The sequence below is a fragment of the Artemia sp. Qi Xiang Cuo genome, chromosome 7 (genome assembly GCF_049724085.1).
Source record: "Artemia sp. Qi Xiang Cuo chromosome 7, ASM4972408v1, whole genome shotgun sequence".
NCBI classification, from domain to species: Eukaryota; Metazoa; Arthropoda; class Branchiopoda; order Anostraca; family Artemiidae; genus Artemia; species Artemia sp. Qi Xiang Cuo.
In genome coordinates, this window is record NC_142800.1 from 65,635,482 (window position 1) to 65,656,769 (window position 21,288).

The following is a 21,288-nucleotide window of genomic DNA, read 5'->3' on the forward strand; positions in this document are numbered from 1 at the left end:
TCGAAAATAAAATAGCCAAAGCTCAGGTTGTATTTTAACAGTTAAAAAAAAAGTTTGGAAGAACAGGAAGATAAGTCTACAAACCAAGATTAGAATATTAGAAGCTATAGTCTACAGTGGTCAAATATAGCTCTGAAGCATGGGCGCTCCGAAAAGCGGATGAAGATTTACTAGATGTTTTCCAGAGAAATTGCTTAAGGATTGTTCTGGGTACCCGGTTGACTAACCGTATTTCAAACAATAGGCTATACGAAAAATGTGGTTCATTACCGCTCTCTAGGGCTATAATGAAAGAAAGGTTGAGGTGGCTAGGGCACGTTCTGCGGATGAAGGATGACAGATTGCCGAAGATTGTTCTTTTCGGACAACCGTCTAGGGCTAAACGGAAAGCAGGTCGTCCTCGTCTGGGGTGGGAGGATGTCGTAAAGAATGATTTAAAGGAAATGGGAACTTCCTTGGAGGCTGTAAATAGAGAGGCTTTGAATAGATTGGGATGGAGGAGGAGCGTGCGTAGCTATGTTGGCCTCAGGCGGCTTGGTGCTGCGGTGAGTTGTTAGTAGTAATAGTAGTTTAACTACGTTGAGCATAATGAATATCTCAAAATTTTGATTGCATGTGTTTAGGGAAATGATGGGCGTGAGGGGGGGGGGTTAGTTGCCCTCCAATTACTTTCAACTATTAAAAAGGGCACTAGCCCTTTGAATGTCCAATCGAGTGAGCCCTTTTTCAACCTTCTACGACAAAGCTTTCAATACAAACCTTACATGCCCCCAGGGTATAATTTACAACCCTTGCCCTGAGGACTATGGGGGGGGGGGCAGTGTCATCCTCAAAGACATAATTTCCGGATCCAATCACTATCGACTAGTAAAAAGGCAACTAGCCATTTCGATTTATAATCAAATGAGCCCTTTTTGAAGTTTCTAAGACAACGCTTTCTATAAAAAAAAACTTATATGCCCCCAGGGCAGAAGTTATAACCTCTGCCCTGAGGGCTGTGGGGAGGTTGTCATCCTAAGAGCCCTAATTTTCAGAACTTTCAACTACGTTGAACAAAATGGCTATCTCAAAAATTTTGATTGGATGTGTTTGGGGAAAAGGTGGGCGTGAGAGGGGGATTAGTTGCCCTGCAATCACTTTCGATTATTAAAAACGGCACTAGCCCTTCCAATTTTCAATCGAATGAGCCTTTTTCGAAGTTTCTACGACAACTCCTTCGATACGAAGTGCCCTGGTCTAAAAAAATAAAAATAAATAAACAATACATTGTGTCAACATCGTTCTTTACTTAGGCAGCGCTATTGCACTGCCTATGATAATGTTAGATATTCAGAAAACCAAATGACGGATGCAGATTATCTTCTTATGGATGCTCACTACCCTTGGGAGTTAGAGCGGCAAAAGCTTTAGGTGTTTCAAAATTTCAAAAGGCAACGCTAATAAATCTTTCTATTTTTTGTTTTTGCTTTAAACAGGGTTATTACCTTTTAAAAGTTTACAAATTCAATATCAAATAATATTAAGATGTTCTATGAAGAATTAAACCTATTTTGTCCGAAAATCATTTTAAACAAAGTTAAAACTTACAAGCGATGTAAGATCAGTAAAAAAATAAACTCTGTTCTCGGTTGCATAGGATTTAGCTGACATACCTCGGCTAAATAAGTATAAAAAAAAGAAAAAAAGAATGTAACAGCATTTTTTAAAACTGACTTTTACAATCTAGATGTTTGAAAGAAACAAAATCCGTAAGGGTGTGCCATTTAATCCTTCGGGAAGCGCGACGCAGAGCTTGCCTTCCCCCTTTCAAATACTAATCCTTAGCAACTTTTAAATTTATACATTCTCAATGAAAGATGAATCATATTTTGAATCTTTCGCTGAAATATTCTATTTAAAAAAAAAAAAAAACATGCCCCCACCCCAAATACTGAATTTGGCTACCGCACTGTGAAGTTGTTCAAAATAAAAATATCTCAAATTTCTAATACGCAATGGTATTTCAAAAATCACTATAAAATTCGGGCAGAAATTCATCATAATTCTGGTGTTTCAGATTTTTAAATTTAGCACTCCCTAAGACCTTTGCCAAAAAGCAACAAGGGCTGATACAGTGGTCCACCGCACTGGCCGGCGAAGTTCTTCGACTATATCAGATTTCTAATACGCAATGGTATTTCAAAATTACAGACATTTGGGCAAAAATACATTGCAGTTCTTGTGTTTCAGGCCTTAGAATGTAGCACTCCCGAAGACCTTTGCCAAAAAGCAACAAGGACTGATACAGTGGTACACTGCACTGGGCGGCAAAGTTCTTTGATATAAAACTATATCAATTTTCTGATAGACAATTGTATTTCAAAATGATTATAATGTTTGGGTATAAATACAATGCAGTTCTTGTGTTTCAGATTTTGAAATGTAAAATTCCAAAAGGTCCCCCCCCCCAAAAAAAAAACACAAGGACATAGGACTACTAAATAGAGAACCACTGCGGGATAAATATCAAAACCACTATGGGATCAATGACGATACTGCTATGAGACAAGTTCTAAAACCGCTATGGGATAAATGGCAAAACAGTACACTTTTAAGTATTACTAGCTGATAAATAAGATTGAACAGCAGTGACCCTCTAAACTTTTGCTAACTATAACAAGCATCAAAAGAATTCGTAAGTAAATGAATCAGAACAACAGTATTCATCCACTTCGTAACTTGCTAGGGGAAAAAACTAGTAACAGAAGTCAAATAGTATAACCAACTGATAAACAATGAAACTCGTGTTAGTCTCTGAGAAATAAAAGTAGCAACACCATCTAGCGTTGCCAAAAAAAAAAAAAAAAAAATCAATGATAAAAACCTCGACTGAAAACTTTGTTTTTTTTTTCTTTTCATTTTTTTTTTTTTTTTTTTTTTAATTGTGGTTTATACATTGGACTTGGACCGCCTATCACCAGCAACGACTTGGTGATAGGCGGCAGTATGTTCGAGCATAAAAGGATTCACAAGTACTCGTGGGTGTCCCCCGACGGCCGGACAAAAAACTAAATCGATCATTTCCTGATATCAAGACGCTGGAAAAGTAGCCTGCTCGACGTGAGGGGCTTTCGAGGAGCAGACGTGAATTCAGATCACATCTTGCTGATAGCCGAAGTAAGAATAAAACTGAAAGCTCAGAAACCAAGACCGACGCCACAACACATAAACAGTTCGACACTGATAAGCTGAAAGATCATGATATCCGCAGAATCTTCTGCATATCACTAAATAACAAATTTGAAGCGTTAAACCTGCCCGATGAAGCTGAAGACTCTAGTGTTGAAAACATATGGACCTCAGTGAAAAGTGCATACCATGACGTCGCGAAGGCCAGCCTTGGCTTCAAGAAAAGAAAGAAAGAAAAATGGATATCGGACGACACCTGGAAATGTATCAGTAAACGCAAGGAGACCCGGAAGCTTATTCTAAACACGTTGAGCCCTGAACAAAAAGCCCAGTTACAGCTCCGTTACAAAGAAGAGGATAAGGCGGTTAAAAGAAGTGCAAGGAAAGACAAAAGAAACGTTATCGAGAAAAAAGCAGCACTTGCAGAAGAAGCTGCTAAGAAAGGAGACTCGAAAATGGTGTATCGACTAACGAATGAGATAGTCGGAAAGAAAACAATTCGAACATCCCTTGTAAAAGATGAAATTGAGGACGTAATATCGGATCCACAGAAAGCTGACAAGAGATGGGCCTCGCATTTTGGGAAAGTCTTAAATATACCTAGACCTGATGATCCAGAAGTAGTATGGTTTTTACAAATTGACGCAATTTCTGACCCCCCAAGCACTGAAGAAGTGACGACAGCTGAGAAAAAGCTAAAAAATGGACGGGTACCTGGAGTGGATGGGGTCACGGCAGAGATGCTGAAGGAGTCCCTTCGTGCCTGCAGAACCGTTTGGACTGCTCTCCTAGTGGCCATCTGGAATAGCGAAAAAGTTCCAAAAGACTTGACCAAAGGTATACTAGTAAAACCCTTCAAGAAAGGCGATGCGCTAGTCTGTGACAACTGGAGGGGCATCAACCTAACGTCTGTGCGTAGCAAACTACTAGCCACAGTCATACTAGAACACCTAAGAGCAGCCCTAGATTCACACCTCAGAGAAGAGCAACACGGGTTCCGACCTGGCAGTTCTTGCTCTGATCTTATTTTCATTCTAAAGCTGATGATGGAAGAGTCAAGAGAATTGAACAAAAAGATGTACCTTCTCTTTATTAATTTTGAAAAGGCTTTCTATTCTATCAACCGAGATACCTTATGGAAGATTCCAAATTATTACGGAGTACCTGATAAACTAGTCAAAATGATAATGGCACTTTATGAAGATAGTGAATGCTGCGTTCGCAGAGAAAATGGGGACACGCGTTTCTTCAAGATAATGTCTGGATTTAAACAAGGTTGTGTCCTATCCCCACTCCTGTTTGTCATTGTAATGGACTATATTCTACGGCAGTCTTCAGGCTGTGGAGTGAAGATTAGCAGCCAGCAGATCTCGGATCTGGACTTCGCAGATGACGTTGTTCTTCTCAAAGAAGCAAAACAGCGACTGCAGCTGCTACTCGACGCCATAGATGAAAAGGCCGAGAAAGTGGGACTTGCGGTGAATGTCAGTAAGACAAAGAGCATGGCCACATCTGACTCCCCGCTGATACTGAAATGCAAAGGTAAAGCAATTGAACAGTTCTAAGAATTTAAGTATCTTGGGGGTTGGATAGCATGTAATGGTGAAATAGCTAATAAAAACAAGAGGAGAAATGGCGAGGTGAATTCTGCTTTTAATAAATTGAAACCAGTTTTGCCCAGTAGTAAATACTCTCTGCGCATAAAGCTAAGACTCCTAAATAGCAATGTGATGTCCATCCTTCTCTATGCTAACGAATGCTGGAACTTAAACGTCCAACTGGAGAAACATGTCCTAGCTTTTGAGAACATGTGCCTTAGAAGAATCCTGAACATATCGTGGCAGGAAAAGGTCACCAACATAGAAGTCCGTCGGCAAACCGGTCATCCATTAGTTACTGACCTCTTGATGCGTAGATGGCCGTATCTTGGTCACGTCTTTCGTATGCCAGAGGATCGACTCCCAAGAACAATATATGAGTGGCACCCCGTAGAGAGGTGGAAAAGAGGTCGACTAAGAGACACCCTGCGACGGAACTACGACCGGGACCTGAGAAGTGTGGAGCTGTCCTCCAACCATAATGGGAGGATGGCACAACTGCAGCTCAGTTATGAGAGATCTGGCGAGGCTTCGTAGACGTCCTGTGAGCCATTCCTGGCTCTGGAGGATAGAAGGTCTAAGGTAATACATTGGACCAAAGATGAAATAACCAATATACCATTGTAATATCTGATTGTAAATATCTGATGTATTTACCCGGCCGTTTTAAAAATAGAAATATTGTTTCCCGTTATGGTGTCATTGATGCTTGCGCGCGACTGGCCCGTGTGACTTCTAATATGATTATGAATAATAGTAATGTTATTTCGGTCACTGACCCCTTAGTTTGTTTTTTTCATCGTGATATCGGTTAATTTGTATTTTTTTGTTGATGTTTGATTTCGTATTGATGTTGTTATTTTTTCTTTTATATTTTCCATTACTCCGCAGTGTCATTTATAATGTTCATATGTGGGTTATAAATAAATTATTATTATTATTATTATTACAGTACATAATATTGATTTATTTACTTTATTTTTGATATTTTTACTATGCATAAAATATTTCATATTTATTATTATATTATTTTTAATTAACCTACTTATGTATTTATTATCTGCGTAAATTTGTTAAACTATGCCATTTTCTGCTAACTGACTAAGTACTGACGATACTGGTGCATTATGCGGGCACCGCGAAGAAGTCAAGTTTGGTTAAAGCTAATGAAATAAAATAGAATGAATATCTGGTACTGGTGCGTTATATGGTCACTTTTATATATTGTACAAGGAAACCAGTCACGAAAAACCCGCCACACGCGTTAATTGCAAGAGATCGCTATAGAGAAATACAATGCAAAGCGTGGTTTTCATTGCGTTTACGATATTTAAACTGTACTTTTTGGGGTTTAGGAGGGAGAAAGGTACCTAGGTTAGGTTACGTATTTAATATATGCTACGCTTTACCCCCCACCCCCTAATATGCAAATATATAGCCCAAATTTGTTTATTAACTATTATAAATTCATCCTATTTTATTTCATTAGCATTAACCAAACTTGACTTTTTAGAAGTGCCCATATAATACACCAGTACCGAATATATAATAGTTTAGAAACAAATTTGGGCTATATAATTGCACATTAGGGGGGGGGGGGTAGAGGTGGCGGTGGTAGGTAAAGCATAGCATATATTAAGTATGTAACCTAACCTAGGTACCTTTCTCCCTCCTGAATCCCAAAAAAAACATTGAGAAACCACGCTTTGCCATCAATTTATCAAGCAAATCACCCGTTATCTGCTAATGAAATAGCAGTTTGACGGGTTTCGTGACTGGTTTCTTTGATACAGCATATAGCGATGCCCGCATAACGCATCAGTACCGTACTGACTATATATATTCAATAAAAACAGTTTAGACAACAAAAATCTGCGTATGTTAAGGTTGGATCCAAATGAATATGGGCTTTTAATTGAAATCTAATTCCAGCAAATTATTTTTAAGTTTGCTTCAGATTTTCCCAGTTCTTCCGGGTAACGCCGCAGATTCAGTGGTACTTGTAGTTTACAATTCCTATTAAGGTCAGTGTTCCTTCTAAAAAATGCAATTTTGGGACAAAGCTACAGCTTTTAACTTATACCCAAAGGACAAGATACTTATATCATTGGTTTCATTGTTTTAGACTCATCCATTCAGTGGGCGAAAATGAATATATTACTTATCAATTTGTTCTAGAGAACGATCTAAATTTGCTTTGTAAATATGCAAGCTTCGTCTCTTGACAAGTTTCTCGCCTATTTTCAGAGTAGTTTCCGTTTTAAAAAAATGCAACGTAAATTGCATAAATATAATAATTAGGCAGATGGATAGAGGAAAACCTCAGTTACAAATGTAAGAAATAATAAATATAATTTGTTTTTTAAACTTGTTTTCAAAATGGACGAAAACATAAAAAATAGATTTTTTTTTCTCTCGAGAACTTATAAACATAAGTGAAAGGGAGGGGCGAAAAACAGATTAGGCTATACACAACATACATATCAAATTTATCCAAGTTATAGATGCATGAATAAAAAAGTCGGTGAGTTGAGGAAACCGAGTTAAAAAAAAATCAAGTTATGTAAATAGCTCAATTCGTTTTTTGCGACCCTCGTTTTCAATTATATTCAGACTCAGGACAAAAAATTGTTTACTACTTTTCAGTTCATTTTGAAAACGAGTTAAAAAAAATAATTATGCTTTATATTATGTATTTATACAAAGGGAGCACACAAGAGGAAGGAATTTCAATGTTGTACTTTTCCACTGTCATCAGAAGCGCATATACTGCTAAAATTTGAAACTAATTGAATATTCGGAAATTGAACATTCAGAATGGGGCAAGAAATGGTTGACAAATTTAACCAACTTATGTGACAAAAGTCAGCGAATACTGAGTAGATGAAAACGAGTGAATTAAAGTCGTCAAGCGTTGAAATATTAAAACAACAGAAAAATAGTACGCCAAAATCTTTCACAAGGAACATAAACCTGAAATCTATGTTAAACTCAGCTGTCTTTTTTCTTATGTTTCTCATACACTTTGGTAGTTGCTTCATCTTGACAATGACTTGATACGACAGTTGGTGGGTGGGAAGAGGGGATTTTGAATACACAAACGAGCTATAAAAAATGAAGGGCCTTAAACAGCCTATGATAGATCTTTTATAGTTACCATCAGTCGCTCTTGAAGTTTTATCTTTTAAATCTTACTTTGATGTGAACGGCATCTGCCAAGGATTACATTAAATTTCTAGATGGCGCAGTAGTGCACTAAACTTGTATTCCGTGGAAAGCAGCTGTAAGAAATAATTTTGCATATTCTTCCCCTAATATTAATCCCACTAAAAGTGAGGAAAGTAAGAGTTGAGGAGTTATTGATGAAAGAAAAATGACAACAAGCATTTTACTATATTTATGATAAGTAATTTTAAAAATATATAGAAGTAAAGACTTCAGAAAAAAGAAGCATTGGGATTGTCAATTTTAAATCCTTGATTTGCCTTTGGAGTAAATAAAAAATCACTTAATTATTGAGAAGAAGACGGCTAAAAATGGAAGTCTATTTTCGATCCTCTCTTCTTTCTATTCTAAGGCATAAACTGGAAATACTAGAAAGTATAAAAAATCGAATCATTTCAATCGACTTTCATCCTATCACTACTCTTTTTGCATGTTTTGTCTTGGAGGTGGAAACCCCACTAGTTCCAGTATGTGTAAACACAAAGATGCAGTACATGGTACACAGTACTTTAGTAAATGCTAAAAATCTATCAACGGCAACACGGAAAATGTTCTGGTGGAAATTTCTGAGCTTTTTTTTACATTAAATACATGCGGAGCTTCTTAAGTGTTTTACAATGGTAACGCTTTCAACTGATAATCATTTTTTATGTGAGAGCCAATTTTAATTATGAAAAAGTCAAATTGTCAGCAATAACAACTTTATATCAATTATATTAATTAAAACAATAATGCCTATGAAATGTTGTCAAAGTAAAGCAAAACTGCGGTTGAGACATTAAGGCAACTTAATCATGGTTGCAACAATAGTTCCAATATAGTATGGAGCGAAGCACAGTCAAGATTAATTGAAACCTTAAAAATGCATTTTCTCGGATACTTACTATATAAAAAATTTTCCAATGGGCGTTGATTAAGAAAAAAGAAAATCGAAATTTTGCACGGGCGCTAGTGATATTTTAACACCAGGGGTGATCGAACCATTAGTCGTAGAATATCGGGGAAGAGCTCATTTAAACGAAACAAAATATATAGTACTCATTTTATCTTACGAAGTAAATTATGCCACAACGACTTGTCGTGTTCTACTGTTTGCACCGCAAAATACCAATGCTAGCCAAAATAGGACCAAAAAGCCAGATACTATAAATTCAGATATATTCAATCAATTTTCACGGTCGATGATCCTTAAGGAGGTTTATACCCTACTCTTCCTTATTTTTATTGAAGAATCACATATTAGTGTTATGTCTAACCAAAGATCGCTTATTATCATATAACGATTAACTGAACGGAAACTGCAAGTTCTATGGCTTTTCTTAGTAACGAAAGAAATCGTACCATGACAAAGCACCTTTCTCTGCCAAAATAGGGGGAAATGAGAGTGAATAAAAACTGTGAGATGGCCAGTCTAGTTTTCATGATCATAAATCATAAACTGGAATTTTACAATCCCCGATCATGGAACCTTACGCGTTGAAACCATGTTGAAAATGCAGCGTTTTTGCGGCTATAAAAATCGGGTAAACAGCTAGGTCAACCAACTGTTTTAACCGATTGTTTAACAATCGGTTAAACAGTTAACAACTATAAATCGGTTAGGATATATCTGGAGACTGTGCAGTGCTGAAAATCTCTGCTCAATTATGTGCTTAATCTGCCCAATTATGTGAGCATATATTGCTCACACTGGAACAAGCCCTTGACTCTACTCACTCATCAAATCACCAATGACAAACAGTACAGCCATATTAATTAATATTAATGACGAATATAAAGATTACATAATACTGACATGGATAAATAAATAAATCCGAATAAAAAAATCAAATCGAATAATGATTTTTTTTTTTTTTTTTTTGTTAAGTTTTTCAGTACTTTTGAAAAAAAAAACTTAGTCGCTTTGAAAGTAAACGACCCTTGTGTTTCAGGAGTCGTTCTTAAAGAATTGGGACGAAATTTGAACTTTAGCGTAAAGAGCAAGATGTTGAGGAGGAGACAGTCCCTTCAAATACGTAACAATTTCTGTTCGTTTTGAATTTTAATGTTGCTACTTACTTCCACTTGAAAAAACTTGAAAAATCTGGCCCCACCTCCACGGAGAAATACCCTCTCCATGGATATATCCCCTAGAAAATTCAATCCCGGTGAAAATTTACCAAGGGAAACTACCCTTAACCACTCCACGCGTAAAACTGAGACGGAAAAGAGAAAGCAAGAAATATAAAAAGAATTTTGTATAGGAATTCTGGCAAATTCCCTCAGTGTATAATTTCCTCTCACAAGCTCACCCCCTGAAAAGTCCACTCGTGAAGAAGAAGAAAAAAAAAAAATCGTCTTCCCCACCCTAAAATGTATACATGCTTCTCAATAACAAATAGCCTACTATGAGTAAACAATCGGAAATTTTTATAACTTAAAGCCCTTTCTCTTGGGACTGTGGGGGGGGGTGGCATTTTATATCCAAAGGCATAGTTATTGGGCCTTTCAACTATGATGAACAAAATGGGTACCTCAAAATTTTAATCAGACTATTTTGGGGGAAAAGGGGTGGGGGAGGAGGCCTAGTTGCCCTACAATCTTTTTGTCACTTAAAAAGGGCATTAAAACTTTTCATTTCGATTCGAATGAACCCTCTAACGATATTCTAAGACCATTGGGTCGATACGATCACTCCTGAAAAAAAAGAAAAAAATTCTTGCGGGGCAAAAAACACAAAAATCCACATTTTTGCGGATAGAAGCTTGAAACCTCTATACAACGGTATTCTGATACGCTGAATCTGATGGTGTGATTTTTAGTATGATTATTTGATTTTTAGGGGATATATCCCCCTTTTTACGAAAACCAGGCAAACCTTCTCAGGCTCATAGCCTTTGAAGGGTAAGACTAATGAATTAAACTTAATGAAACTTACATATTTGAAATCAGCATAACAATCCGATTCTTTTGATATATCTATTGGTATAAAAATTCCATTATTATTGGTATAAAAATTCAATATTGGTTTTTTAGAGTTTCGGTTACTATTGAGCCGGATCGCTGCTTACTTACAGTTTGTTACCAAGAACTGTTTAATGACAAAGTTGCACATATTCTGCAGGAAACATTCAGAGACATAGGACGTAAAATTCATATTCAGTGTCCTATTTTAACGAAATCTGACGTTGACAACTTTCAATATCACTGCCTAAATTTAGCAACGATTTTTTATCAGCTTTTTTTGTGTAATGGAAACAAGATGAGACGAGCAAAAATTAACAAACAACAAAGTGTTGCTGATCGAAGCAAAGAGCGAGGCTGAAACTTAGACGAATAAAAAACTAATACTTCGCAGCCTATGTAGCATATGTCTATAAAAATAGCTCAACTAAGCCGACTCAAGATCCTCCCCCCCCCCCGAAAAAATCCTGGATACGCACTTCTCTATGAGACCCTCTTCAAAAAGTGGTTCATACACCTTTGGCCGAATGTAAAACAAAAAAAAGTATACACACAAAATATTAAACAAATTCAAAAAAAATATATATATATATATATATATATATATATATATATATATATATATATATATATATATATATATATATATATATATATATATAGACCCCGGCGCCGTGCCGGAGGATTGACCGAACGCCGCCGATGAGAGGCCCAGTCGACCGCCACCAAAGTGTCGCAACGCCGCCGGCAGAGGCAGCGGCGTTCGATCGACTTTAAATTAATTTTTCGGCAATTCTTTATTGCGTGAACCCGCAAAGTCGGAGCCTTTCCTTCTCGTGTGGTTTAGTATTTCGATTTTCCTGATATGAAATCAAGCAGGGCTTGCGCTATCCCAGAGTTTTCGGGTATTTCCCCAAAAATCTATGCGTCACCTCGAAAAAAAATTTAGTTCCCCGAATCCCCGAAAATCACGCAATCACGGTACCACCCTTAGCGATTTATCACCAGTGACTTTCCCTGCCAAATATTACTTTGCATACCATAATTCTTCACTGCTCTCTTGTTTGTTAATTTTCGTCTCTTTTGTTACTTTGCATAAAAACCAGACAGATGCAATATGCAATTGCAAATATTGCAATATACACAGTTCTTCATATGTTGACAAAAAAAGTATCGTCTTTATAAAATGAGTTTAAATCCTTTCGAGTGCAGTTTCCCAATCGCTATTTCTTACATCATTCGTAGTCAAGAATTTTATTTTCAAGTTGAATAGAATTATAGAACGCATTCACTACTATACAGCTTCAGCCTTCAGTTGGATTTTGAAACTGACCGCCGACAAATTGTTTGTAGAATTTTTTTTTCTTTTGCTGTTTTTAGATAAGATTGTCTTTATGTTTAATACTCAATTGTTGAACGCCAGATAGAAAATACAATCTTCAATCTGAAACATTTTTCCATCTGAAACATTTCAATCTGAATCCAAAACAGCGGCGCGCTGTTTTGGCCCCGCCGCCACCGGTCTTCCCTCATCGGCGCGGCGTCGGGGTCTATATATATATATATATATATATATATATATATATATATATATATCAAAATACCTATTGGGTTCTCTTGGAAAAATGGTTCTAACATGTTTAACCGAATGTAAAGCAAAAAAAAAAAAAAAAAAAAATATAAAACAATAAAAGTAAATACAACTAATATGTTTATTTAAGTCTTTGTTATTACTGATATTATGATTTAGCTTAATAATTATTTGTTCCGAGGACGGAGGAAAGATTTAAAATAGCTACGGCAAAATATGCCACCGCTCAGGTTAGTACCACACTTAACAACCATAAAACAAACAAGGCCGAAAGTTAGGGTATTGGGAACAATAGTGACAAATTTAGCTAAGTGCAGACTTGACGTGTGGACAAGAAAAAGAGGAAGATATACTCGAAAATTCTCAGATGAAGTGTGTCCAGATCATTTTGCCCCATGAAAGCTTGAACGAATTGACCGCAGCGTTTGCGCACCAGACGCGTATAGATAGAGGGATCTTAAACTGCCAAAAAACATACAGGTCTTTTAATCGCTTGACTTAGTGCTTAGTTTATTAGGGATTTTTCGAGTGGCAAAATTACGTTTTAAACGTTTTCCATGTTCGAGGACTATAACCAGAAAACAGATAATACTGACTTGCTCTTGATTACAAGTTTGAACAAGGAAAGAATGACATTCTAAGATACAAATCAGGAAGACAACTAGAACAAATGTCTTTCAATTGCCTAAGAAGAAAAATGCAACAGGTCAGTTTCGTTCATCCAGTTAACTTTGAAAATAAAAACGAAAGCTCTTTTTTACAAATACTAATACAGGTCCCAATATTTAGTATTTGTACACTAGTATTGATATTGGAACTTCTTGGGAGGAAGTAGAGTAAAGTCTTGAATAGACCCGGGCGGAGGAAGAGCGTGCACAGTTTTTATTAGTAGTAGTATTAGTACTTGCATAATTCTTTTTAAGTTCACTGTCTTGATTAAAATTTTTACGCGTTATTATATTTTTCATTTCATTTAAAGGTGGATAGGCAGCGAGAAATTCTTGGTGCAGAAACAAACTTAGACCAGGAGCACGAACCCTTCTGAAATAGGACCAGGACTTTTTTTTTTCTCTCTGATTGCCTTAGAACTATTGTCAATTGGCTTTTAGCCAAGGACAAGCCCAATATACACAAAAAAAAATAATAAAAAAATTATCAACTCTCCAATTAAATATTTCGTTTCACAACCACGAAATCGAGTTTTGACTTACGTCGAGACTGTGGTAAAATTGTGACAATAAATAGACTGATCCACGAATTCACTGATTAAAAAGTAAGTGAGCATTATTGTTATGCAGAAATTTTTTCTTCTTTGAATAAGTTTTTCTGATGAATGTGAAAAGTGAAGTTGAAAATTCAAACAACCGAAAATTTCTGCATCGCAGTTCATGCAAATGCATATTATCAATTATAATAAGCAATTGTTTTGGAAAGTAATAAACCTTCGCTTAATAATGGTCGCTTAACGAAAAGCTTGACCTAAAGAAAATTTCTGAAAAAAATAATTATGCATCCTAGAAAGACAAAGTTGCATATGTGAAGTTCGGCATACAAAGTTGCACTGGAATAATCTCCCTAAGCAATTACAAATTCAAAAAAAAATACTCTAAACGTCAAAATTTCCCAAAAAAGACAGAAAAGAAAAAAGTATGCGGAAGATACATTTAATGACAAAAAACAATCCTTACTAGATTTTCAATTCAGCATAAAAAGTGGTATTGCAAGTAAATTAAAATTTCTTGGGAAAAAAACTATTTTTATGAATGGTATCTACCGTCAGTCAGTGTCAGTGTCGTAAAATTTCGTCAGAAATTTATCCAAAATATCACGGTTTCTTTATTCCCAAACTAAAAAGACAAAGGTTGACAACAGGACCTTTTACAATAAGTCATAGGTATGTAGAAGCGTGGGAAAGGGATAGCTGCAGCGAGTAGCCCATAAGCCAATCAAAAGGAAAAGAAGAGAAAAAATTATTAGAATGGAACTTAACATTTCTTCGAGTTTTTGAGAATTTTAATTATTATTTATTTTTGACCTCTCCTTGTACAGAATCAGCTTAGCATCTTAGTCATTTTTCTAAATTTTTAACCAATCTTATTACACAAATTTACGAGAAATTTTTCATCTCCTGGAATTATTCCTCCATAGAAATTTTATGGAGACACAATGAAAGAACATAGAAGTGGATAAAAATATTGCAGACTCGTCGCAGCGCTAAGCCGTCCGAAACGGACTTGCTGGGAAACTCCTCTCCCCTCCTGTACTGTTTGAAGCTTCACCTTTGAAAGCCCCCTCCCCCATATTCCAAAGATTTAAAATCATTTTTCTTTTATGATCTCCATTTCAGTCTGGTCTGGAATGTGCAGCTCTTCCCATTTTCCATGGAGGATATTTAGAGATACCAATCTAAATATTCGATGTTTTTCTCGACCACAAATTTAAGCCCTTTTTCATGGTTTAATTGATCCTAAAATAATTCCTCTAAAAAATATTTGAACATCCCCCCTTTTTTAAAGTCACTATAATCACTCGTATATCTAAAAGTAGATACTTTATATCAAATTGAAAATATCAATATTTACTCGAAAAAAAGGTAAACAAATATTCGTGGGTAGGCTACATAATTAGTAACTGACTGGACTAACAGGAACGATACTTCAAGAGCCAAAAAATAAATCCCACCTAACCTGCCTAAGCAAATTAAAGAACAGATGGTTTTTAAGTAGAAAGAAAACAAGGATCGAAACACTCCTGGCAAAAGAATACGACACTGAATAATTAGTCAAACAACGGATAAAATTATTTGGCAACTCACTGCCAAAAAATATTTGACTTGAAACTATATGTTTTCATTCAGAAATCTAGTCAGATATTATATATGAGTGAAAACACCACATGGCTGAAGTTCTATGAGGTATTACAAAACATAAAAAAGATAAGCAGCGCTTACTTCACGTTGAGTTGAATTCACAAAAAAAGAGAAACGTGAAATTTTATATAAAAATTTTGTAAATCAGTTTCACGTTTGTCAAGGAGGTTAGTGGATGTTGTATAGCAAGAGCCACATCCAACTTTACATTGGAAAGTCGCGGTTGGTCTTTGACAGAACCAAACCCTGTCCAGTAGCCCTATTATGGAACCTCTTTGACGGTGCCAAGTGAGTTTCAGGTGGACAGCAAAAAGTAGACAGATATATTCAGCAAGGGGACATAAACAGAGGGATGATCGAGCTGGCCAAAAGACCGACTTTGGAGCAAAATATCATGCGTAGCTTTCTAGCACAGGAAGATGAGATACGATCGAGACTGGCACTCCAGAAAATAAGCTGAGAGATGGGTTCCAAGGAGGAGAAGTCCTCCAATCCTTCATTGCTTCATTTTAAAACTCATGTCACGATGACGACATACGACTTTGGATAGGGAAATAAGCAACTCCTTAGTTTTTGTACGATTGAAGTTGACGATCCAGGCATCAGACTATTTCATAATTTCCAGGAGATCCACAAGAAATGATACGGAAATAATTATAGTCCTCCGTTCTTTGAAACGGCTGCACGCTGTTGTGTCGTTGGTCAAGTTGTATGTATTTGCTAGATTGTCCATTGAGTAACTAAAATATATGACGAAAAGGGTTGGGTACACGATATTGCATTGGTGTTTACCGTGGACTAAGTTTTCGAAAACACGTGGCAATTTACTTCTATTACTTCTAAATGACTCGATGGAATTTGAAAGTGCGAGGTCCAAGGGGTGTCCAGCATTAGAAATACTCAAAACATATTATCCACTTTTCCATTGAATTTCTACGCAAGATAAAACTATATAACAAAGCAGCATATTTTGGAAATTATGGGAAGGGTGCCAACTAGGAACCTTGAAGAGCGGTGAAAAAGACAAAGAAAAACAAACTCCAAAAAAACAAAACTAGACATCTTGTAATAAGCTGAGATAGGGTGCTTAAAACTATATATATTGTATAAATTATGTAGGCACGATAAATGAGTATATAATTTACTCCAATGATATCAGTTCATCTCATAACCCCCCCCCCCCTTTTTATTATTTCTAACTTAAAGAAAACTTCATGGGCAGTAAGGAAATTGAAAATTGCTATTATTCCTGAAAAGCCACCAAATTTCTTGGTAAGAAAATGATTGGGGTATTCACTTCCAATATCTTCTAGGAATTAAATGAACTGATGACCTTTAAGGCAATGACGAATATATTCTTGGAAGTAACACACTTCTACTAATTATACCCCATGCACAGTACATTCTGCAATGGGAAATAGTAAATTACATAGAAGATAGATAATATGTACTATTTTCCTAAAATATATAGCCAGTATGTCCCCCGAAAAAAAATGTCCCTGAAAGTTTCAACACGATCCCCAACCGTAGGACAAAACAGGAAGAATTACTAGAACTACAACTTCGGAAATACTTATTTACAAAGAGAAAAGACCCCAACCCCCCGGCTATAATCGTAATTCTTTATCGATCTACACATGTAAACTATTTTAACATCGATATTTTCTTCGAAAATGCCAGTAAATCCCACAAATGGGTTTTCTTGCCGACTCTGTCTATTAAATACAGTAAAAGAAATATAATCTGAACAATTGGCAATACTATGGATTGTAGAGCTATTTAACGGTTTATGTGACTGTCCATAGGATACATCAAATCTCTTGCTTCAAGAGTTTAACTGTTGATTCAACAGCAGAAACTGCCGGATGGATGCTTCAACTTAATGTGTTATATGTACTGATTGTCATTCTGTTATGATAGGAACGTCCCTCTTAAGTTAGGTTCAGACTTTCAGCAACTGGCTGCTTCAGGGGTAGTGATCAATTCTATCCAACAACTTTCAACGTTTTTTTTTTTTTTTTTTTTTTTTTTTTTTTTTTTTTTTTTTTTTTCTGAATTTTTATCAAATACAGTAAAATCAAGACACCGAAAATTTAGACCGAGCAAGCAAAGAAGGAAGCACTAGAACAGTTGAAAATGTATTGGTAGTCGAAAAAGAGTTGAGGAGAATCTATTACTTTTAGGGTTTCTTTAGCAACAGATTCATAGATGGGTCGTTGAATTGGGGTGGCATTGTTTACCTCTCGGAAAAAGATGAGAATATACGAGGAAGGTTAAAGTGGAAGAAGGACCTTATTCATGCCCAATGTATGGGTCTATGAATGAAAGTGTCTTCGATTTGACATGTGAGTACGAAACTTGGGACGTGGGAGATACAATGAGCAGTGGCTGATAAGCCATTGGGAGTGAATGTTATGATAATATTAGGTGGATTACGTGTCTGGGGAGATTCCTCGGGGTAAGCATGGAGGAGAGGATGTTGAAAATTGTTGAACGTTATAGGCTAGTTTTTGTGAACTTTGACTTTGACTTTATTCAATATAAACACACAAATAAAATATGGTTAACAAAGGTTTACAAAAGTGTGTAAACCTATTTTTATATTGTTATGATACTTTTTAGACTGAGAGATGCCGTAGACAAAGTTTTAAAAGAAGAACAGTGCGGTTTTAGAAAAGGTAGAGGATGTGTCGACCAAATTTTCACTCTTAGGCTAATAATTGAGAACTGCCTGAGTTTTCAAACAGCTTTGGTCATCAGTTTTATAGATTATGAGCAAGCGTTCGATTCTGTTGATAGAAGAGTTTTAGTAAAGGTTTTATCCTTGTATGGTATACCAGACAAATGCATTAAAGTGATTATTGCTATGTACGAGAATAACACTGCTGCGGTTAAGGTAGGAAATGAGGTTAGCAGCTGGTTTTGTATTAATTCAGGAGTTAAGCAGGGTTGTGTTCTATCTCCCTTTATATGGCCTACTCTGATGGACTTTGTCTTAAGGAGCACAGGAAAGGTAATGGGGGACCTCAGAATCAAATGAGGAGGAAAAAGTCTCCTGGAATTAGATTCTGCTCAGGGTTTAAGCATCCTAGATGAAAGTGTGAGCAAACTGAATGAACTTTTAGAGGTTTAGCAAGTTCAAGGTGCTAGGATAGGTTTGAAAATTAATGTTAAAAAGACTAAGTCACTAAGGCTAGGAATCAGTGAAGATGAAAAGGTGAAGTTGGGTAATGAAAAGATTGATCAGGTGGACAGCTTTACTTACCTTGGGAGAATAGGAAGACAAGTCTGCATACCAAGATTAGAATATTAGAACTACAGTGATGACAATGGCCAAATATGGCTCTGAAGCATGGGCGCTCCGAAAAGCGGATGAAGATTTGCTAGATGTTTTCCAGAGAAATTGCTTAAGGATTGTTCTGGGTACGTGGCTGACTGACCGTATTTCAAACAATATGCTATACGAAAAATGTGGTTCCGTTCCGCTTTCCAGGGCTATAATGAAAGAAAGGTTGAGATGGCTAGGGAAAGGTTTCCGGATGAAGGACGGCATATTGCCGACGATTTCGCTTTCTGCCAGCCGTCATGGGCTAAACGGAAAGCAGGTCATCCTCGTCTGGGGTGGGGGACGTCATAAAGAAAGATTTAAAGGAAATGGGAACTTAATGGGCGGGTGTAAAAAGGGAGGCTTTGAATAGATTGGGATGGAGGAGGAGCGTGTGTAGCTGTGTTGGCCTCAGGTGGCTAGGTGCTGCGGTGAGTTGCTAGTAGTAGTAGTAGTAGTATGATACTGATTTATTTATTATTTGTTGCTATTGTTTATTGTTGTCATTACCCAGTGGCTCTACCCCAATCCAACCAACTGAAATACGAGAGGAGTACTTGTATGTCAAAATATCATAATAATTTATGCAACAAATATAATTATTCTTTCATTTTGTAAATTTTATCTTTTTTCGCCTTTCTTTAATTTACAGTTTTTGTAATTTAATATTGACATTCACGCACCTCGTCTAATGATTCAAAAATCTTTACGGGGGCAATCTTGATTCAGGTTAGGATTTTTATCGAGGGGGACCAAATAAGCTTCGAGCATAAGGACCCTAATCAGGGTCCATGATGGAACCCTGATCAGGGTCCCATTATAAAATTTATGCATAAGATAGTTTGGAAAAGAAAGTTACAAGTTTGCAGCAGTAGCTATAAACTATACTGTTGGCCGTATAGTATATAAACTATATACTGTTGGCCGTTGCCAACAGTAACTGAAAGTTCAAAAACGTGATTAACGCTAATTAGCAAATAATGAATATTATTCAGATTCAACAGAATAACAATTTTTTATAGTTTTTTTTTTTTTTTTTTTTTTTTTTTTTTTTTTTTTTTTTTTTACAATATCGAGAAAGACTCAAACATGACCTCAAATCAAAATAATCAAAATAAAAAGTATACTATTGAAACAGTAATCGTTGAAGACGCTAATTTGGAGATAAAGAAAATCACAGTTTTGCATAAGTAGCATTGTGTGCCCTGTTTTGCCAGCGCTAGCAGGCTACTGGAATATCATAGAGAGGTGGTTAGTGATTTTTTTTTTTTTAAGACCTAATGCTTAAATCTACATGCTTCTTATAAACTTGTTTTGATACCACCAGGGTAAAGTAGTACATGGCATCAAAACTGGCATTTTTAGTGCCATTTTCAGAATAGAGACGGCAAGGAAACATAAAAACTAAACCACTGTAAAAACCACAATCTTTGACAACCTTGAGTGGAGTTTGAAACCAAACATGGTTGCAGTAAGTATAAAGCGAGCTCCGTTTCATATAAGTAAAAATTAACGAATGTGTTAAAAAATGTCAAAAGAGAAAGAATTTTTATTCGATGTGGATTAAGGAGTAGTGGTAGTGGAGTAGTGGAAACTTTTCTAAAATATTTCAGAACTTTGGTTGTTTTCATAAAATCTGACCGTTTAAATTTAGTTTCTTTTCCATAATTATAAATTCTAATATTTGACAGAGCCAATAAACTTAAGGACAGACTTCCTACCTTGAGTTAAGTCTCTTAGATTAAATAGTTGATAAGACCAGCATTAAATATACTACCACAAAGAAAGAAATAGGGAAAATATCTTCCCCCTCCTCCAAGATGTGGACGCATGTGCATTAATGAACGCTAAGCTTGCATGTTAATACCAGAGAATAATTCCTGATTATGAAAGAGACACTAAGCCAAATCAAATTATTACTTTGCATAAATGAATTTTCTTTTAGAATAAGGAGTTTAACGATTTCCGATTCATGCAAATTTCAGCCCCCTCTCTTTGAACGATTTGCAAATTCAGTTCCATTACTTGGAAGGAATGCTTGATTTTAAATTTTTCCTACTTTAAAAAGATCTCAGAGCAAACCCTTGAGAAGAACAATATTAAAGTTTCACATCCATATCAAAGAGCCAGTCATTACTGAGAGACACAAGTCAAACTTCACAATAAGAACTGAATTTCTATTCTTTCCGGAGTAGACCAGGTATTAGGACTAAGACTTAAAATGTTCCTTAAAGAAAACTAGACTTAAGCCGCAAGTGCATGGAAAGAGGAAAGAGATTTTTCCTCCGTTGGAAGATCAGTGGAAAGGCTCAGCTTTACACAGGATATAATCAGTAGCCTGGAAAGAGGGGAAGGTATTTTAACTGTCTAAAATCGAAGTAGTTACACGTGTAAATATTTAGATTATATAATACAGCATAGAAATTTTTTTTTTAGTACATAGGAATCGATTTGGACACCGTTCAATATCCGGCCACGCTCCTAGGTTCAATATTATATCATCCAAAATCATAAGCAGCGAAATAGCGCTACCGAAGTAATGAGCGATATGGCTACTTTTTTACCTGAT

The 21,288-nt window shown here is 36.1% G+C and overlaps 1 protein-coding gene across 5 annotated transcripts in view; it reads right to left on the reverse strand.

Moving 5' to 3' along the window:
- RhoGEF2 (Rho guanine nucleotide exchange factor 2) overlaps positions 1-21,288 on the reverse strand; it is a 358,602-nt gene that overhangs the window by 174,324 nt on the left and 162,990 nt on the right. The gene's annotated exons all lie outside the window — the stretch shown is intronic.